General features: G+C 45.8%; 1 long non-coding RNA gene across 1 annotated transcript; it reads left to right on the top strand.

Annotated features, from left to right (window-relative positions):
• Nucleotides 1–1,814: 1,814 nt before the first annotated feature.
• On the top strand, nucleotides 1,815–20,893 carry LOC149913023 (uncharacterized). Its single transcript, XR_016461781.1, has 4 exons — nucleotides 1,815–3,337; nucleotides 3,996–4,157; nucleotides 19,113–19,274; nucleotides 19,641–20,893. It is a non-coding gene; the product is annotated as an uncharacterized LOC149913023 (long non-coding RNA).
• The last annotated feature ends 300 nt before the right edge of the window (nucleotides 20,894–21,193 follow it).

Raw genomic sequence — 21,193 nt, 5'->3', positions numbered from 1 at the left:
TAGCCTGTAGTTCTTTGAATACTCCGAATATAGAGACACATGCACTCAAGATAATAAGACTATTAATCTTTCTGTTAACCAATTGAACTGATTAATGAAGTAATATATTTTGCAGTACAATATCCATTAATGCAAGCAAGTGACAGAGCAGGACAGCACTCAGCTCTTGAGAAGAGGAAGTGGAGAAAGTCAGAGGAGGATGTGACTGCCAGCAGCAGGAGGTCAGTCTTGGCCAAGAACAGCCCTGGCAGATTGGGATGAGCAAATGCAAGCTTTGTTAAAAGAGTTGTACTGGTTGTTAATGCAAAAACAAAGTACAGTAGATCCAATCTCTATCTTCCCATCATCTCAACCATTAGCCCTCTCTGTTGTTCTTTTGCTTCTTATGAGCCAAAGAACAAAAAATATGCTGGAAGCAGAAGGAGCTGAAGCAGCAGAAAGGCACGTGAAGGTCATGGAGGAGCCTCCATGAGACTCTCCAGTGTGTAGAGGAAAGTAATGAGTCTTTACAAAGAAGGTGACAAAAAGATCTTACACCCTATTAAGAAAAACACTACACATATTTCAGAAGACTGTAGGCATGTATTCATGCTTGCTGTAAAAATGTTGAAGTGCAGGTAGAGGAAAAAACAGATAGAGGAAAAAACATAAGTAGCGTTTTCCCATAATAAAGTTATGTGTTTTTCTCTCCTTTATCTGTGCATGGAGGATCTTGTTTTCCTGGTGGATTTATTTTCCCTCCCCAAAACATCCTCTCATGCTTTCTGTGAAATTTTGGCTGATAAGTTGCCTGGGAAAGCAGAGTTCTTCCTTTCTGATATGCAGCATGTCTACAGTTCTCACAGCTTCGGTTTAGGAATGGGATCTGTAGAAATGTCTTCTGTCATTTCTCACATTTTTAAGGGCCAGCTATGGCAGCAGCACAGGGATGGCAGCAGCACAGGGAAGAGCTCATGCTCCATCTGCACCAGAAAAGTTGCACCACATCCTAGCTCGTCTCCCTGGCCAAAGTGAGCAGAGTGAGGTGGGGGCTGAAGCCCAGCCATACCAACAGGCCTGGTGTCACACCTCAGTCAGCCACAGCCACAAAAGAAGCTGTGCTACCCAATCTGGAGCCAAGGCTGGGCCCAATCCAGCCCCGACAGCAGCCACCAGGCCTGGGGATGTCTCTGTACCCATTGCACAACCCAGTCTGGAACACAGGGACAGCGACAGTCCTCAGAGGGACTGTGAGGAAGGCTGCAGGGCAGCCATGTGCAGCCACGTCGCCATGCCGCTGCTCCTCGCCCCACACCTGCCATGCCACAGCAGGCAGGCAGAAGCAAACACAAAATGGTGGGACAGGGTGGATGCGTGCCATCTCTGGGCTCCTCTTTTCTAAATGGGGAGTGTTTGCACTGCCTCTATTTTTCCCTCCCTATTTTTCTTTTCCTGTTTGTTTTAATTTTATTGTATTTCCTATGCTGTGGGAGAGAGCCATGGCCAAAAATAATGCTGCCAAGCTGAGGGATTGGCACTTGCTGCCTGAAGCCTGCAGTAGCAGCCGAGGATTTAAATAGAGCCAGCCCTGGCTGTGAGCTGCTCCTGCAGGACTGGCAGCTGCAGCCCAGCCTGGGGCACATGAGGCAGACGCAGCCCTCCCCCTAGAAATAACTCTGCAGTTACCAGAGGTCTGTCACCAATGGATCTGGGGTGATTCCACAGCCCCCTGCCAGGAGACCCACACTGTGCTGTGACCTCCCGGCCCTTTCTTCCAGGGGACAGTGGCACAGGCAGGGTGATGGGTGGCAGCTCCCAGCCCCATTTGTCAGCCATGCACAACAAAGCTACTCCCTACAGCTGTGTGAGGTGCAGGAGGGTCCCACAGTCAGCCTTCCTGAAGCCTGCAGTCTGCAGAGTGAATGAACACTTTCCCCTGGCTAGTGCTCAGCACACAAGGCAGGCAGAAGCTCCTGCAAAGTATCAGTGCCGAGCTGCAGTCTAGCTGCAGTCTGCTTCTCACTCCATTAACTCCTTCCACCTCCTTTGCCTTCCAGCCCTCATTGCCTCACCACCCCCCGGTTTCTGCCTCTCAGCAGCCACCAATGATGGTGCTCAAGGGCCTCCTCCCTGCTCTCCCAGTGCGGAGGGGCTGTGGAGGCTGGCAGAGGGCTCAGCAGGAGGCCACTGCCAGCAGCATCTTTCAGCACTGCATCTTGCGGCCTCTCACTGCTTCCACTTGGCACTCTCACCACAGACCAGCTTGGCTTGTCTGTCTGTGCTTTCAAAGACTGCAGGCTGAAAGTCACTTTCTCCACTTCCTAGCTTCACTTCCTAACCCCAGCTCTGCTTCCTCCCTCCATCTCACAGATCGTGAACCCTCATCAGTGAATCCTTTTCTGTTTCATCACATTCCCTTCACTCTTGTTGCTGTTATTCTGTGCATGATATAATTGGGTACTACTCAACATTTTAGGAAAAAGCAACACCTGTCATCTGATACCAATGGCTTGTTTAGGATGGACTAGAAAGCAGCGAGCACGAATATAGAGTTAGGATACAGGAGATGTACGTTGGCCATTTCCTCTCTGACAACTGCGTGTCACTTTTGCAGCAGACTGTAGCTCCCTTAGCATTATCCATAAGGACAGTCTTTTGAGGACAGTGACATAGAGTGGGTGCTGCCATCCCTGTGCTGAAGAGCTAGCGACGTATTTCTCTCTCCTTTGGTGGCAGACACACACAGCCCACGGAGAGAACAAGGAAATGTTGAGTCCACTAGGATTCACCTACTAGCGGGGCAAAAAAAACCCACAAACAAAAGCAAGCGTCAGCCTTTCTCCAGTGCCAGCTTAAGGTGCTTTAGGAAAGTTTCTGTTTGCTGTGTCCGATTGATACGGCTGAACGATCGATCGGCTGACATTTGTGAGGGACTAATGTCAATTTAAGACCAAAACTGCAAGCGCGGACCCCCCTCTCGCTGCCGCCCGCCCACCAAACGAGCCAACGGCTCGGTGCTGTGCCAGAGCCCCGTGCCTGGGCCCTGCGCTCCCCGCCCGCGGAGCCGCTCCAGCTTTTGTCTCCGTACGCTGCCTTCTTCCTTTCTCTCTTTCCAAACTTTTGAGCTCTCGCTCTGAGCTGTATTTATAGAGCTGGAGCCCACGGCTGTGTTTTTCCTTGTACCTCCTTTGGCTTGGGCTGAAGTCACTGGCAGGGAAAATAAGAAGGAGGCAGGCCGGCGGGCAGACGAGCGGGAGGACAGAAGGGAAAAAGAGCCTGAGTCCCGCAGACGGGACCTGGAGGGAAGCTGGGGTAGGCGCGGAACGTGCGGAACCCTTCTCCCGCGGACGAGCGAGAGGTAACAGCGGAAAGTCTGGCCCCGGCTGGCTCGGCGCGGAGAGGGAAGCTTCTCGGGGTACGGGGAGCTCGGCACGCCCGCCCCGTCCCGCCGGGGACACTCGGCGGGAGCGAAGCGAGAGAGCTTGGGATCGCGCCCGGGGCGGGTGGGGGCTGCGCGGCTCTCGCAGGGCCAGGTGACAGCACCGCGCCCCGAGTCGCGACCCGCGCCGCCGCCCGCCCCGGCTGGGGCCGCGAGCCGCCGCACCGCCGCTGGCGGCAGCACCGGGGTGGGCGGCGGGCCGGGGCCGGTCGGAAGGGCCGGGGGCGGCGGGGCGGCGCGCGGAGCTAGCCCGGGGCAGCGCGGCGCTCGGCGGCCGGAGGGGCTGCGCTGAGCTGCGCTGCGCTGCACTGCGCTGAGAGCGGCACCGCTCGGCGGCTGCCCCGCCGCCGTGGTGCCCCGAGCGGTTCGGGCTCACCGCAAACCCGCGCCCCCCCCCCCCCCGTGAGCAGGGAAGGGATAGCTCCGGGAATGCAGCCGTGGGAAAGAGAAATCCTTCCCTGCCCCCGGGTAAGGTGTCTGGGGGACTAAAAGCGGGGTCAGTTTGCTTTCTTCCCCCTCTTTTTTTTCTTGTTACTGTTCCTTTCTCCTAAAGTACAGACGCTCGGTTTTTCCGCAGTGAGGACGTTGAAGTCTCTAAAATGGCACCAAATCTCTCAGCAAAGCGGACTGTGTAGTTGCGTTGTTAAGCATTTTCCTTGCCGACGTGCACCACATTGACATTAATCTCAGAAATGGATGTCAAAGTAATTCTGACATCATTAGAGAGCCCGTTCTGCAGGTAAGCAAAAAAAGTGAAACTGTGAAAGGCGTTTTTTTTGGGGGGGGGTGACAGAAAATGAGGCGCTCAGGTTTGGCTTCTCGTGCAGAGCGGCGGGAGCCGCCGGATTGCACTTCTCTGCACCGTTCAGTGTATTATGACTGTGTTCCAACTCATTCCGATGCGCCTTAAGGAAGGTATAAAATTTGATTAAAGCTCCCAACAGCGCATCAGGTCCCGCTCTGAGCCTCGGCTCCGCACTCAGGCTTGTTCACGTCGCCGACGCTTCAGAACAAAACCCTGTTACCCTCAGCGTCTTCGGGCAGATTTTTCTGTTTGATTACATCAATAATTTAATTTCTATTTCCTACCGGCCCTTCTAAGTAGGCAAATCAACCCCCTTCCAACATGGGTGGGGGCCGTTATTTATAGCTCGTTCTCTGGAACAAAATGTACCAACACTCCCTCCTTTGAATCTCATTGCGGTTTCACTGCACTTTGATATTTAAGACCGTCGGTTTTCCTTGTCAAACTACCTGCTATAGGAAATTGCTCCCTTCGCTTGGCAAATCACTCTTCACAAAGGTAGACAGGAACATCTGCCTAAGGAAAGAAACGTTTCTAAAACGTTGCAGGGACAGATCCAAATTAATAAGCTGGTAAATCTTCTGCAAGAGCTGCCCTTACGGTAACTGTGTGCAGAGTTCTCCGTAGCTCTGTGCCCAGCTATCAGAATAAATCAGAATCGACTAAAACAGTGCCATGCCTCCTTGTCCCCTTGACCAGTATATTTTGTCATCACTTGCTGGGCAGATTTTTGGGAATTCCATGTGCACCTCATGATCAGTACAAAAATATGGTCCGATTTTAATGTTATTTAAATATCCCTGCTCTCCCTTCCCAGCTGCAGTTCTGAATATTGTTAAAGTGATTTTAAATATTTCTCTCGTTGAGAACATCAGCCGACACTACTGCTACCGCTGTGCCCTTCAAAAAAAACCACATTTCTGTATTCTGAGCTGAAAGCTCAACGAGTTCAACATACGTGCAAAAAACGCTAAGAGGGAACAATGCAAAGTAGTTGAGATAGAGGGGAAAAAAAAAAAAAAAAAAAAAAAAACACCACCACCAACAACAAAACCCTCAAACAATTCTCTCAAATTATGCCTCCTAAAGACTGAATTACAGTAATTCAGGCTTTGAAAACCAGCACCCTTGGCATTACAATGACATACGTGTTTTGGTGTATGCAAAGGTACAGCTTGAGATGCCGAAATTCTAACAGGAGTTTTAAATTTCATAGATGGTAGATTTGGAAAGTTCCCCTGCCACTTGCAGGGACATCCGCACACGTTAGCAAAAGTGCTTCAGGGAATAATGTCCAATCACCACGATCTTCGCGATCGACAGCATCCTCACGTACGGTGCCCTCTGTGGCCAGAGATCTGCGGCTAAACAAACCCAAATGAATAAAATAAGTGCAAGCCAGACTTCCTCGTGCAGGGAGTCGAATGCAAGGAGCGTATAGAATGAAAGAAAAATGTGTGTTTACAGCTCCAAATCACTGCATTGACAGCAACAGAACAAGATCACTATACATGACAGAAGGGGGCAAACTCCTGTTCGGACAGTGATTATTGTACGACAAGAAGCAATAACTGCTTTGCTATAAACAAAGCAGTTTATTATGAAGTTTATTATGAAGAAACCGAATGAGCAGCCGTCCAAATAAATACCGTCTGCATCCAACAAGTGCACGGTGTTTGTGATGCCGCTAACCTTTCTGTCTTTTTAACCATTATTGTGTTTTTGCTTGCCGTTATGAACATTGTTTTCTAGTTGCCCTAATTTCAGCACTGCCTAACACTCCTAAATTGCACGGAGAAATAACAGAAGGGGTATTTTTTTTTCCCCTGTATATGCGTGTTAGTAAATTCAATATGTATTCTTACTTCATGTTTTCATGTGGTTATACGGAGCCCGTGCAAATATTAGTCTCCAACTCCGATGTATTTCTGGTGCATCCTATTGCTTATTCCCGATCCTCGAAGAGTGGTAGCACATTCACATGTCAGACAGGTAGGGAAAACCCACAAGAGCGTAGCGGTGCCACCGTTCTTCAAGTTGGGAGCTTTCTCTTTGTGTCGCTGTGATTTTTATCTTTTTTTTTACTGTAACATCCAGACGGACGGGTTTATTTAAAGAAGTGAACTCCTTGGCAGTGCACGAGCAGATGATGCCACGCACACGTGCGGACCCGCGGGTGTCCCGCGATTCTGCGCCTGCGAGCGCCGGCACCGGGCTGCAAAATCCAAGCAGCGCTTCTGAAACAACAGCGAGAAAGCAAGGGGCGAGCAGAAGGGCATTCCTCGCAAAAGCGTCCCCAGCCTCACACAACAGCGCCTCCGCCAAAGACTAATTATGAAATAGGAAACCCACAAACAAAACGCGGCGGGCCGGGGGTTCGGCGCGGGGGTGCTGCCCGCAGCCTGCGGGCCACGGGGCTCTCTGCGTCTTCGCGGATCGGCCCTGCGGGTTCCACGCTCTCCGCGCGATCCGCCCGCTGCCGCTGCACCTGTCCCCGCTGCCGGGGTCCCGCGTCTCCTGGGCACCCAGGAGAGGAGCGCGGGCAGACGCTGCGCTGTAGGCTTCCCCGTCCCGTATTGAGGTTTTCATAGCTTTTACTCATTCGCTTTTAAATGCAGGAGGATGATTTTAAAACCTCACAGACCGAGCTGGGAGAAGAGCGGCGAGGGGTTGGCAGGGAACCCCTCCTGTACCCTAACACCCAGCTGCCCCTTCCTCTGCTCCGCACACCGCCGTCACCCCGTGCCTCGGTGGGCACTGTTTTCAGTAGGTCCGAGCTCTCACCTCTTTCGGGGAAAGTAAAAAAAAAAAGCCTCCCGCTGCCACCGAGCTGAGATCGGGACCCCCCCAAGGCCTCTGCCTCAGCCCGCGGCGCTCAGAGGTGGGGCACGGCTCCCCCGGGCCGCCCTCACACCCGCCGGGGTCGGCTGTCGTCTGACGGAGCTCCGCTCCGCTCCGCGCCGCTCCGCGCGGCTCCCGCGCGCCCCCTGGCGCCGCCGCTCCCGGTGCCGCTGCGGGACGCCGCTCCCGGCCCGCGCGTGGGCCCCGCGGGCTGATGGCAGCGGCCCCAACCCCGCGCAGCGTCCGGCCGTGACAGAGCGCTCGGGAGCAGCGCGAACAGCACCCGCGGGGTGCGCACCGAGCGGGCCGATGTGCCCTGCCGGCAGAAATGACAGCCTCGTCCCGCTGCAGCTCAAGTTCCCTGCGCTTCCTAAGCGCTACGCTTACGGACGCGAATCTGCACGAAGGCTGCAGAATTCACCTCCATTCTTAGTTTAGCGGGGTGTGGTGAGTGCTGTTTGTCAGGAGTACGGCATGGTTATTCTTCCTTAAGCAAAGCATTGCAAAAAAAAAATCGCTCTGTGCTGTCACCCTGGCAGATTTACTATTCCTGCAGGAGTGCTTGTGTGCAGCTCTTCTGCAGAGCTGTCCGTGTCTCACTGCCTAAGCTTTGCTCCACGCCCTCCCAAAAGACACATCACTACAGAGAGATACTGTTTGATATATACTTTACATTTCCCCCCCCCCCCCCCCCTAGATTCTTAACCATCTAACATCAATTGTTTATAAGCCATTGTTGTATTACTGTTTATCTCAGCCACGTCTTTAAGATAGCAGCTGGGTTGCCAGCATCTTCCTGTTTGATGAAACAGAGCAGCTAACTCCACACACTCTTACCTCCACAAGGTGCAGAGTGTGGAGTTTCCCATCTGCACTTTGCTTTGGGCAGAGAAGGTTGGCAGAGATGTGCAACCTACCAGAAAGGAAGGCATTAGCTCTACAGCAGTTGAGAAAAAACATGCAGTTCTCTGATTCCTACGAAACAACAGAAATTCAGACAGAAAGCTTGGCTTTTCTTTAAAGTACTTTGCTTAACTCGTATGTGAACAAAACATAGGGCTTAACAGGGAAGGATGAAGAACCTAAATTTGTTGTCTTGAAAAGAAGATTAAGGACAGCTGTGGTAGAGTTCAAGCATAGCTACAATGGTGACAAGGAGAAGGAGAGGACTTTTTTTTCTTACTATCTGAATATGTATATCCTGAACATTTCAGATGCAGTGGCCATCTAGGAATTTTCCCTGTGCCTCTGGGAGCAGGACCATATATAGCATGTTCAAAAGTGACAGGTGGGGGAAAGATGGCTCTTGGCTTGCCTGCTGTTGTAGAAGTCATATTAGATGTTTGTGCCATTTACCAGAGGCCACCACACAGCACAGTAGCCCTCCCAATGCTGGCCAAGGTATGCCTCGCAGTTTCTATGTTAATATCCTTCCCTTCATGAGGTATGCGTAAATAACAGTGCCTCTACTGATTACTGCTGAACAAATAAGAAGCACTATCACCTATGAATCAGATCTCTCCCAGAGAGCCCAGCAAGCTTGGCTGCTGAGTAGCTGTCACCTCATCACAGGACAAACTCCTGGATCAGCTGCAACAACACAGAGGGCCATGAGAGGAGGGAGGTTCTGAAAGGGTTACTCAAGGCTTAGTCCTGTGCTGAACGCTCCACCCAGTCTGGTAATGGGGGATGTTCAGCGCATATTTCTGGGCTTAACTCACAGTATCTTAACATTACCCCTGGGATGAAATATACCCTCTTTTATGAGCTCAAGAGTGGTAAAATAAGAACTTTGGTGAAGTATGCAGAGGTCATCCTAATTCATGAAAATGAAACAGGTTCCCTCCAAACATGATTTACTGTGTTTTGTTACCATATTTTTGGACTGCTATTATTTTCAATACTTAATCTTTTATGGGGTTTTTACAGTTTTGTTAAGCTGGGAGTTCATTTATAGGGAACGTTCTTCTCTTGCTCCCTTCCCCGGTCAGGGCCCTAATATGTGAAGTCAAGTTTCATTTTTATTTCTTGCTTTGCGGTTCACCTCTCAGAGAACTTTTAGATTCTGGAGGAAAAGAGCCTCTCCTACAGTGGTAGCACAGGAACCAAAGGGATGGAAAGCAGCAAGATGACTTGCTGCTGTTGTGATCAAGGGGACTCCAGGTGAAGCAAATTTAGAGAAAATTACATGATATTGCTACAAAGCATTCTGACACTACATCCTCTCCTGTTCTGGGAGTTCTGCAGTTCAATTTGCTAGGTTCTCTTCACACCCACACCCAAAGGCACCGACTTCTGAGTAAAGAGATGTGATGGTGTAGATTTCAAGATTATTTATCCTTGAACACTGAATCACATACACTGCCCCACTCTGTGCCCGCAACAGAACAGACTGCAAGACTACATTTTTTTCTCTGTGTTCAAATTTACTGCACTTAAACAAAAAAAGTATATATAAATCCCTCCTTTCTGAAAGGGGGAGATGCAGAATCCACAAGAAACAGGGTGATGAGATCCATCATACATCAGTAGAAATAAGACTGGCTGTGTAATTGGCTTGTAAGCAAAGTTTAAGACTGGAGAACCACAGCAAGTTCTGTGGACGGTGATCTACATCTATGTTTGGCAGAAGCTTTCTGACTTGCCCTCAGGGAAAAAAAGTGCTGTTTTGTGAAACAAATCCCTGCATCATTTCTGAAAAGGCGATCAGAATTAGGAGGTAACTGGTCCTTTATTTTGGAGCAAGCTCTGCTGAACAGCTGATACTGAGCAGAAGGAGATCATTCAAACATCTGTCTGTGTAGCAGAGTTGGAAGCCTCGAAGATGATTCCACATTACTGTAGTTACAAAGAAAAATGAGCAGGCTGATTTTAGGGCAAACAATTAAAAATGTTTTAATTCTTTGATTGCACAGGATTTTTTGCCAAGTATAAACTTTCAGGAATATCTTTGTCATTTCGTCCCATCTGTTAGGTATAGAAGTATGAAGAGGCACTACTCTTTTTTTCAGTAAAAAGTTATGAAGGTTGGTGTGTCACCCTTCTTTTCATTACGGGAAGGAAGTGAACACTAAAAATAGATTAAGGATATAATCATGGCAGTTTGCTGTCATTTCATGCAGAACCTCAATTCCAGAAGTTTACCGAAAATGGAAAGTAGGTTCCAATAAGAGCAATTTTTCCTATTAGCTGCCAAGTGAAATCATGATGTACGCTTGGCTTGGAATCTGTAAGATTTCACACCTAATTCTACTGGACTTAAATTTTCATTTGCCATCAGAATAAAACCTCTAATTGAGAGCAGAAACTGCTTCTTGCATCTTTTATTCAAATCTGACTCACACATTGACAAAAGTCTAAGGAAGGAATTTTCCCTTGCATACATATGATTCCTCTTGGATGTTCTGTACCTAAGAATTCTTCGTGATTTACTAATATGAAACAGAGAATGGGAGGAAATTATCTTCATCTGTTTCTCTCACCCATAAAGCTCAAAATAGAGCTCAGAGTGTTAGAGCAATTGCATACTCCTGCACCTTCTTCACCTAACTCTTCTTGCACTGTCCTCTACTGGCAGGCACTTAAGACAGCAGAAATATACGTGGGGAGGAATATCTATGCCTCAGATATCGTGAAAAGTCTGTAAATAAAGGGGAAAATCATAGAAAAAAAAAAACAACAGTATAATTAGGAGTTACAAAAGTAAGGGAAAAAAAGAGGAAAAGGGCGCCTATTGAAGCTTCTCTCTCCAGACGCTCATGATCAAAGCCTGCTACTGCCATTAGACAATCAATCTGCAGTTGGATACATAAAACTTTGGCAGCATATAGTCTCCGCTGCTTTCAACAGAGGCTTTAGACATCTGAAACTGGGCACTCTCCCAAAATTTAGATCCAGTTGCACTATACATTCCAGAAAAGACAGCACCAAATCAGAGGCCCTCTTTTACCCATTTTATTTTCAGGCCACAACATACGAAAAGTTATGCTCCAAACACCTGAATTAACCTTCAGAGGTGGGTCATATTTGTGCCCTTCGCCTTCATCAAGTGGCCCACACTGGTAATAGTTTATTATTGCCTTAATGCATTGTTTTAGGAGAGATTACTGACAATATCCATCCTGGCTAATTCCTTCCACGATCATTCAATCACCTACAGCCTCCTATATTCTGTGAACAGAAATCTACAAGAACATGTTATATTGTAAGTATAATGCAATGTGGTTCATAAAACGAGCAGCCCTGAATCCCCTGGTTTGTCTTGCTCTTCAACTCTCAGTGTTCTATGCCTGTTGTGCTGTGACTCCTGTCCTGACTCAAAACCAGGCCTAGCAACAAGCCAGAGTTTTAGCAGCCTCCATTTTCACTCACACCACCTTTGGAGGTTTTTCCAGCAGCTGCACTGGGCTTCCTTGCAAGCAGATGAATTCAAAGGAATTCTGCAGTCACAACCAAAGCACCAAGGGCAGCTTCAGTTACTTAATCCTAATCTATTTGCCCCTTAACTTTAGATGGTTCCTTCTTCCTCTGATTAAGCACCTCTTTAGAGATAATTTAATCTCAGTGAATCTGAGGAATACAGGGGCTGCTCTGTATTTATTAGATTTTACAACTCCAGAATACTCCTTTTCTCAATACTCTATGTTCCATTCCATTATCTTAAAAAAAAAAAAAAAAAAAAAAAAAAGCTCAGTAGCTATAGATACACAAGACATTTGCTGAACTCTTTCACGTCCACATAAATTCCCTATGGAATGTGCAGCCTCCACTGAAGTTCTGCAGGAGATATTGTTTCACGAGGAAAAGACAAAGACCAAACGCCACTTAATAGGATACACATAGAAGTGTGGTAAGATCCAGAGCATGCCTGTGAAATCATCTGTGTATTTATGATAAGAAGCTCACTCCCTCTTGGATAACCTCACCGTTGCTTTTGTTAAACCCTTGGCAGATTAAAAGCCATCTTGTGTTCCAGCGTCTGGGCCTTCTTCCTTTCTCTTTTCTTCTCTCTTCCCCATTCGAGGGCCTCCTCTCTTCACTCAGCTCCCACTCTCCCTCTCCAGTGACATTCTTTCTGAACTTGTCTGCTCAAGAAGACCCAGGCTGTGCCTCTAAAAGCCAGGAATGCCCTGGCCTGTGTGAGTGCTGCACTATGGAGAATACCATGCCCTGGTCAGAGGGGCTCATAAAGATCTGCTGATCTGCATTTTACTTTCTGTGTAATTTAAACAGAAGAACTTTGTGAATGTTTCTTGACTGTAAGTTATTTTCTCATTGTTGAGAAGTTGAAGACTAAGATTTCAGGGCATATCTATGACACTGAATCGCACACACAGACACACACACAGATCCATATGTTACACGAAGGTCTATATTTAATTTGTAAAATAATTAAAAGTTGTAGAAAGAATTTTGCCTGAACAGATCTAAGAGGCAGATGTAAGAAATTCAGTATGTTTATTTCAAGCTGTGATACCTTTTGTAACGACACACAAGCATAGCCTTGCCTTGACTAGCATGTCTATAGATTGCCAACCTGTGAGCACTTCTTTTCCTTGATCTTTCCCCTCTTCTGCCAAGGTGAAATGTCACACGGGTATCGTCAGTATCCGTAGACAGAGAATCCATTCCAGGATGTGGCCACTTGTCCATCCTGGGTGAGTGGAAACCTATTGCCTCACCTTATTCCTGAGTGTGCAACCTGAGGCATGTGTCTACAAAAGACAGCATCTGAAGTGAGGTGACATCGCAGTTTTGCAGTGATCTGACTAACCACACACAGTTGTGTACTTCAATGGATTGTTCCTGCTTCCATCCAGTCAGCAGCAGGATTCTCACTAATTTCAGCATTAAATGAGAACATCCACTGAGTGCCTATCAGAAGAAACAGGTATGATAAAATTCACAGAATTGCAAGTGCATCATCCCACAGTCTTGATGCTGACAAGTTCTGATACAAATCCAAACTGTGCAGGAAAAGCGTTATCAATAAGCCTTCAAGAAATTAACCTGCTACTTTTCTCCAGCTATGATTTTGTATACGGAAAGCTTAACCCTCAGTACACTGACATTTTTCCAAACTGCCAGATGAATCATCAGAGCACAGCTGGCTTTTGGTCAAAAATTATCATGGGCAGCTGGAATTTAGAAGAAAATAAGGTAATTGCTTTATTAATTCATATAGATCATTAAACAATTTAGTTGATTTACAGTTTATAATTATATGCTGCTATTGTGTTGTTTTTCTGTATCTCCAAGTCTCATGAGTAAAATCAGTGTTGGAACAGGTCTGTAAAGTTCACAAAAGTTTGTCAAGTTTCAACTAAATATTGCCATCTACTGTTAGAATAATAATTAGAAAAAAAAAGTAGGTGATATTAGCACTGTAGCTGTGAAAGAACGTGGTGGATATTTGTGTATTTCTGTACTGATACACAAGGGGTTTTTCTTTGAATGCACAGGCAATAATATATCAGTAAATTCTTCTGTATGTCAGAGGGAGAATAGAGCTCATTGTTTACAAGATCTCACTGTTATTAGTTTTCAGCTTCTAAATATGTTGTAATAATTTCCAGATTCAGCATTTATAGCATTTACTGAGAGAAGACAGGCTACATGGAAAAGTGCATTCTAAATGCACCTGATCTATGTCTACTTTTTTTTTTTTTTTTTTGACTGACCACATAGAAAAATGTGTAATGTAATGTGTATAACAGACTCCTAAATATTTAACTTTTCCGGTGTCAAAATAAAAAAAAACCTTCTTCCCTTATTGACAAATGCATAAGAAGTGGCTGTATAGCAAGACTGGGCACGAACATCTGATGAAGGACATAAAAACTTGTCTGTTACAGACAGCTTTTGTTTTGAGCAGACAATAGGAAGACCACTGTCAGTCTTTTACTTCATGAGCAGCAAAAACAGAATTTGAAAGGGGTTAAAAATTTTAAAACAGAGACTATCCCTGAAGCTCTGAGAACAAAGGGAGAGAGCAGAAGATGGATTTGAAGCAATTATGGGATTTCTGGATTCCTGCTGTGTATGCCTTAGCTAGAATACTACACATATTTCTCCACATCCCATGTTTGCTCTTTGGAAGGGCCCCATTCAATTACCTATGTCACATTTTGATGGAAAATTATAGTAAAGCATATTTACCTAACGAGATTTAATATATTTCCAACAAAACTTCTCGTGGGTTTTCAAAAATCCTCTACCCATACGTTGTTTTGTGACATTCTCAAACAAACATCAACTGCCTGTTATATGAATTGTGACAGGTTTAGAGGCTGCCTGTATTAGCTAGAAAACAAGAAATCTGAATACCTTTTTGCTTTGGTTTTGTTTTGTTTTTGTTTTAAGGAAAAAAAAAAGTGGAGGAAAATAAAGATGCACAGTATCATTCAGTGCCACCTACAGCTGGAACTGTGAATTGTAACTAATTTTTCAGTACACGTGCAGAGACTTAGTGCTGGCTGGTGGTAGCATTGTCGTAGAATGGCTCCTGCTCAGTTGCATAACATGGAAGAAGAAACAGAGGGAATATTATTCATGCTTATGTTTTCAGAGCTTTTTTGAATTCTGTTAAATTAGGTTTCTTCCAGGTACAAGAATATGAAGCTTTATTATGTAAGTTCTGATTCAGAAGACAAGTTCAGTAAATGTGAGGTGGAGTATAGGATGGATTGAGAGACAATGAGAAGTAATGGTGTCCTCCAGAACTGTCTTCTGACTGGTTTGTTTTACTTTATTCCTTATCAGCATGAAAAAGAACATGTCAGCCAAAAACAGTAACAGAAAATAAGGAATGTATCTTTGTCAGGTGTCACAGAATACAGGCCCAAAACTTAAGAACTTTCTGAAGTACGAAGGATGGAGATAGGAAAGACCAAACATAGTAGGGCTGGAAAACTGCAAAGGATATGAAATGAGAGCTTCTGTGGAAAAGGCTGAGGTACTCACCGATCTCTTTGCCTTGTTTTTTTTACTGCCTATGTCTGTCTTCAGTCTCCTAGGTCCTCAAGCCTGGGGGCATGGGAGGACGAGTTAAGGAGTACTCAAGTAAATTGATCTTACATAAGAATATGTCTGTAGGGGTTGTGGGAGCTGGCTGATGTTACTGTGTGGTCACCCTAGAATCTTAGAAGGGCCACGGTGTTTGAGAGATTCCTGATGGTTTGAAAAAGTGTTGTACATCTGTGTTCAAAAACACAAGAAAGATGATCTAGGGGACTTCAGGCTGGTGAGCCTTGCCTCTGTCCTTGGTAAGACTATGAAGTGAATCCTCCTGGAAGCCTTGTCCAGGTGACTGAAGGAGAATACAGGTGTAAGAAGTGGCCTGGAATTGTTTCCTGGAGGTAACTGGATTGCCTCCTGTGGCAGCTGATATAGACAAGAGGGTTCTGTTTATCTCAGAGAGGTTTTCAGAACAACCTTCTGTAGTATACCTACAGCCATATTGGTGAGATATAGGTAGATGAACTACTATAAAGTAGGAAGAAAAGTGTCAGGCTTATAAGGTTGTGACAAGCAGTATGATTGACTGGCTTGTGATGTTCTGTAGGGATCTGTTTGGGTCTAGAAGTATTCAGCATCTTTATTGGTGATCCAAACATTGGGACAGAATGCACCCTCAACCAGCTTGTAAATAACAGCAGGTAGGGGGTGAGCAAAAAAAGAGACCTGCTGAAGAGCAGGGCTGCCATCAAGAGTTGGGAAAATGGGCTGAAAAATAAATGTTAAATCCCACTCTTGGGATTGAATAATGCGTACACCAGTACAGGCTGGATAGAGGCTGTCTAGAAAACAGACAGTTGCTGCATGCTTGTTCCTGGTGAACGCACAAAATGTGTTCTTATAGTGAAGAAGTCAAACTGCATTCCACTTGATTCAGCAAAATTGTAGACTGGAGGTGCAGAGAAATGACTTTTTGTCTCTGGTCAGCAGTTGTGAGACTCTATCTAGAATGCTGTGTCCAGTTTTCTACACCCCAGTATGAAAAATATGGACATAAAGAAGAAAGTCAAGTGAAGGGCTGTGTATGGTGGCCCATCACATCACAGTAAAGGAGAGGCCAAGAGAAATATGTTTGTTCAAGTTTAAGAATAGAATGCCTGAGAAGGGATATCATTACTGCCTTCAGTTAACTGAAGGAAGAGAAAAGAGAGGACAGGATCTTCTTGGAGGTATGTACTGACAGGATGAGAAAGAACAGATGTAGGTCACAACATAACAAATTTAATGTAAGGGTTAATTTTATTTTTTACATGAGGATGATCACAAACAAGTTGGCATGACAATGTGTGTAATGTTCATTCCTGGAGATTTTCAAAACACTACTGGACAAGACCTCAAAGAACTTGCTCCAAGATAACTCTGCTTTGAATGAAGGCTTCGACCAGATGACCTTTAGAGATTTCTCCCAACAAGAATGATTTTATGTTTTGACGAGGAAAAAAAAAAAAAAGATTCTGATTCAAATGCAACGTTTACTGATCTACAGTTGATCAAGAATTCAAAAAGTCAGAAGAACTTATTCTGAATGTCATCTCCAAACAAGTGGAATAGCAGAAGGTGATCAGGAATAGTCAACATGGATTCACCAAAGGAAAATTACACTTGACCAACTTGGTAGCCTTCTATAATGTCATCATCGACTGAGTAGATGAGAGGAGAGCAGTTGATGTTGGCTACCCTGACTTCAGCAAGACTTTTGACACTGTCTCCTGTAATATCCTCTTAGGTATGGTTAGAAAGTGTAGGATAGGTAAGTGGACAGTGAGGTGGATTGAGAACTGGCTGACTGGAAGAGCTCAGAAGGTTTTCATCAGCAACTCAGAGTCTAGCTGAAAACTTGTAACAAGCAGTGTTCCCCAGGAGTTGCTGCTGAGTTTGGCCTTGTTCAACACCTTCATCGGTGACACAGATGAAGGGATAGAGTCCATCCTCAGCAAGCTTGCTGGTGACACAAAGCTGGGAGGAGTGGACAATACACCAGGAGGCAGTTCTGCTATCCAGCAAGATCTGGACAGTCTGGAGAGTTGGATGGAGGGGAACCTTATGAGGCTCAACAAGGGCAAGTGTTGAGTACTGCACCCGGGAAGGAACTGTATGCATCAGCATAGGTTAGGGGCTGGAAAGGAGCTCTGTAGTGCAGAACCTAGGTGTTCTGCTGGACAACAGGATGGCCATGAGCAGCAATGTGCCCTTGAAGCCAAGAAGGCCAGTGATATATTGGAGTGCATTAAAAGGAGTGTGGCCAGCAGGTTGCTTCTCTACTCTGCCCTGGTGAGGCCACATTTGGAGTACTGTGGCTAGTTCTGTGCTCCTCAGTTCAAGACAGGAAACTTCCAGAGACTGTCCATTGGAGGGCCACAAAGATGATGAGGGGCCTGGGCATTTTCCATGAGAGGAAAGGCTGAGAAACCCTGGGACTGTTCAGCCTGGAGAAGAGAAGACAGAGAGGTTCTTATCAGTGCCTTTAAATATCCAGAGGGAGGGAGTTAAGTAGATGAGGCCAGGCCCTTTTCAGTAGTGACCAGCATCATGACAAGGGGCAGTGGGAACAAACTGGAAAACAGCAAGATCTATACAAACACGAGAAAAAATGTTTTCACTTTAAGGGTGATAGAGCACTGGAACAGGCTGCCCAGAAGTTGTAGAGTTTCCTTCTCTGGAGGTTTTCAAAACCCACCTGGACACTTTCCTGTGCAATCTACTGTAAGAAACTTATTTTAGCAGGGCAGTTGGACTAGATGATCTCCAGAGGTGCCTTCCAACCATTATGATTCTGTGTTTCTGTGATTCTGTAAAGACGAAAATGAGTTTCTTTGGTTTTAGACTGAGTGTGAAGAAAAACAGTACTTTGGTTGCATTTATTGTTTGACTGATTGATTGATTGTCAATGTTTTGGTTCTGAATAAAAAGCAAACTCTCTAAAATTCTCTAGCCTTCAGAGTCTTTATGAGCTGGCTGCCTGAGTATGATTACATGTGTTACTTTCTTCTCTAGAAAGTTATTCCTCTGATTCTGGTTTTTGGGTCAGAATTGCCAATTTACTGAAAGAAAGTATGTCCATAGCATGCTAATGTTAGATCTGACAGAAGAAACATCTCACAACACGAGACAACATGCCTGCTTGTAACAGATTACAATTTTACAGACCTCTTGGAGGTCTTCTGAGTTTTTGATACCTTCACATTTTTTTTTAAATGCTAGCTTTGACTTATGTAATCTCAGGGATATGTTGTCTGGAGGAGGCAAGGCAGGGAAGGGAAGGGAAGGGAAGGGAAGGGAAGGGAAGGGAAGGGAAGGGAAGGGAAGGGAAGGGAAGGGAAGGGAAGGGAAGGGAAGGGAAGGGAAGGGAAGGGAAGGGAAGGGAAGGGAAGGGAAGGGAAGGGAAGGGAAGGGAAGGGAAGGGAAGGGAAGGGAAGGGAAGGGAAGGGAAGGGAAGGGAAGGGAAGGGAAGGGAAGGAAATGGAGGGGAGGGAAGGGAAGGAAATGGAGGGGAGGGGAGGGGAGGGGAGGGGAGGGGAGGGGAGGGGAGGGGAGGGGAGGGGAGGGGAGGGGAGGGGAGGGGAGGGGAGGGGAGGGGAGGGGAGGGGAGGGGAGGGGAGGGGAGGGGAGGGGAGGGGAGGGGAGGGGAGGGGAGGGGAGGGGAGGGGAGGGGAGGGGAGGGGAGGGGAGGGGAGGGGAGGGGAGGGGAGGGGAGGGGAGGGGAGGGGAGGGGAGGGGAGGGGAGGGGAGGGGAGGGGAGGGGAGGGGAGGGGAGGGGAGGGGAGGGGAGGGGAGGGGAGGGGAGGGGAGGGAAGGGAAGGGAAGGGAAGGGAAGGGAAGGGAAGGGAAGGGAAGGGAAGGGAAGGGAAGGGAAGGGAAGGGAAGGGAAGGGAAGGGAAGGGAAGGGAAGGGAAGGGAAGGGAAGGGAAGGGAAGGGAAGGGAAGGGAAGGGAAGGGAAGGGAAGGGAAGGGAAGGAAATTTGGCTTCAGCATGTCTATAGTGTTGCTGTTCTAAATATCTGCTGCATTAAAAGGTATGCTCTATTCATACAGGATCTGCATTCTTCCTCTGCATAAAAAATAAAATTATGAAGAGGAGCAGAGATATGGCATGAAAGAAAGCAGTGGCCAGTCCAATCTCACCCCTGCCAACAGACAAGAAGTTAGCTATTAGAGAAAGTGCAAAGCTCTTATTTCTTCAGTGGCATATATGAGGTAAACCCTAACCTGATGATGACACTGAGCAGTGAAAGTAGATGCTGGAGATAAAAGAAAACTGAAGACAAGTGAATAGCAGCAGTATGTAATATGATAGGACAGGAGGACTTAAAATAATATTTGCAATAGCCTGAAATTTTGCTATCAGTTAGAATAGATTGGTTGAACCAATGACAGAAACAATGCTTGGTGTCAGCAGAAAAAAACACACCAACAAAACAAAACAACAACAAAACAAACAGCAAAATATTTGGTCATTCCAAATCAGTAGAAGTAACATAATTTTGCTACTTTCCAATAATGTCTACTCCAAGTTTTCAAATTATTTGCATGACTGAATACTGAATACTGAAATCTGTACAGGTAAAAACATCACTGTTACAACCAGCTATGGAAGGAGCATTTCTTGATACACAAGAGGGCTATGAAGAAGAACATTGGCAGGCTGGGAAGCAGGCTGGTGGGAACTTACTGAGATTCAACAAGAGGAATGCAAAGCCCTTCACATGGAGAGGAACAATCTCATGCAACAGCACATACTGGAAGCCAACTGACTTGAAAGCAAACTGGCAAAAAAAGTAACTGAGATCCCTGTGGACACCAAGCTGAAAATGAGTCAAAAGCATAACCTTGTGACAAACGTGGTTAATGGTATCCTGAGCCATATTAAGTGATGCCAGCTGGTCAAGGTAGGTGGTCCTCCTCCTCTATTCTTGATACTGGTGGGGCCACAGCTGGAATTCTGGGTCCAGCCTGCGTCCCCAGTACAAGACAGACATGGAGTTAACATACAGAGTCCTACAAAGGTTGACAGAGATGATGTGAAACAATGCCTCCAGTACTGTGTTCAGTTTTAGTCTCCTCACTACAGGGAGGATATTGAATTGCTTAAGCATATGCAAAGAAGAACAACAAAGATAGCAACGAGACTAGAAAACAAGAGCTGGTTGGAACTGAAGGAGGAGCCATTTAGTTTGGAGTAATGAATCCTTCTGCAGCAATGTAACAGAGTAATGAGAGTGTGTGTGAAAGACAGTCACACTCATTTTTTACATCTTATGTCTTCCAGGTCAAAGTTACATGAGTAAAAAACCCACAGGTCTGGGTGCATAGCAGTCAGGTATCAGTCTGGTACAAGAGGCAGGGAAGAGGAGTGAACATACAGAGTGGTTTATGAAAACCAGTTCCTAGAGGATCTTAAATTAGAATTGCAAAATAATACAATTTAATGTGGAACATGCTTTCTTTCTGTTTTGGAGACAAGATGATCTGTCCAAGAGAGCTTTCTAGGCTTAATTAGTTACAGTCCCTGGTAAGTACAGAATGTTACAAGCATCTATAAAACTTTGCAGCTTGGAATAGGAACATGTCACATGTCTCAGATGCTCTTTCGTTTGATCACAGCAGCCAGCATACACAGAGTTTAAGGACAGAGAAGATCAAAAGAACAACCAGAGTTTAAGAGATGTGCATTTTCTCATAGTGGGTTTTTGTTTCATAGCAAACTTCAAAAAATGAGGGCATTGTTGCAGACTTTATGAATTGTAGTTGTTGCATATCATTATTTAGCTCTGCTTTTCATTGCACTTGGTGTTTTTCCTTAAGCTACTGTTGCAGAGTACAGGTTATATAATTAGCATAATTATAGTTGTATTACAATCATATAATCATAATTAATAAATATTATAATTGTATAATTATATAGTATCTGTTTTCATTAAGAAAAGAACACACCCAAAGCTAGGTAACGCTTTGTTCTCACTTTCTGCACAGCCACCCCAAAAAGGTGTTTTCTTGATGACTTAATGGTTTCACATCAAATTGTATGATATTTAAACTGCTTTCATGCTTTTGAAAGACAGGTCTGAGCAATTTTTCTACCACAATGGGAAAAACAGATATGAGTTGCAAGAGTT

The sequence above is a fragment of the Phasianus colchicus genome, chromosome Z (genome assembly GCF_987193195.1).
Source record: "Phasianus colchicus chromosome Z, bPhaCol1.hap1.1, whole genome shotgun sequence".
NCBI lineage: Eukaryota > Metazoa > Chordata > Aves > Galliformes > Phasianidae > Phasianus > Phasianus colchicus.
Note: the sequence above shows the minus strand (reverse complement) of the source record. Positions and strands in the feature narration are given on the sequence as shown.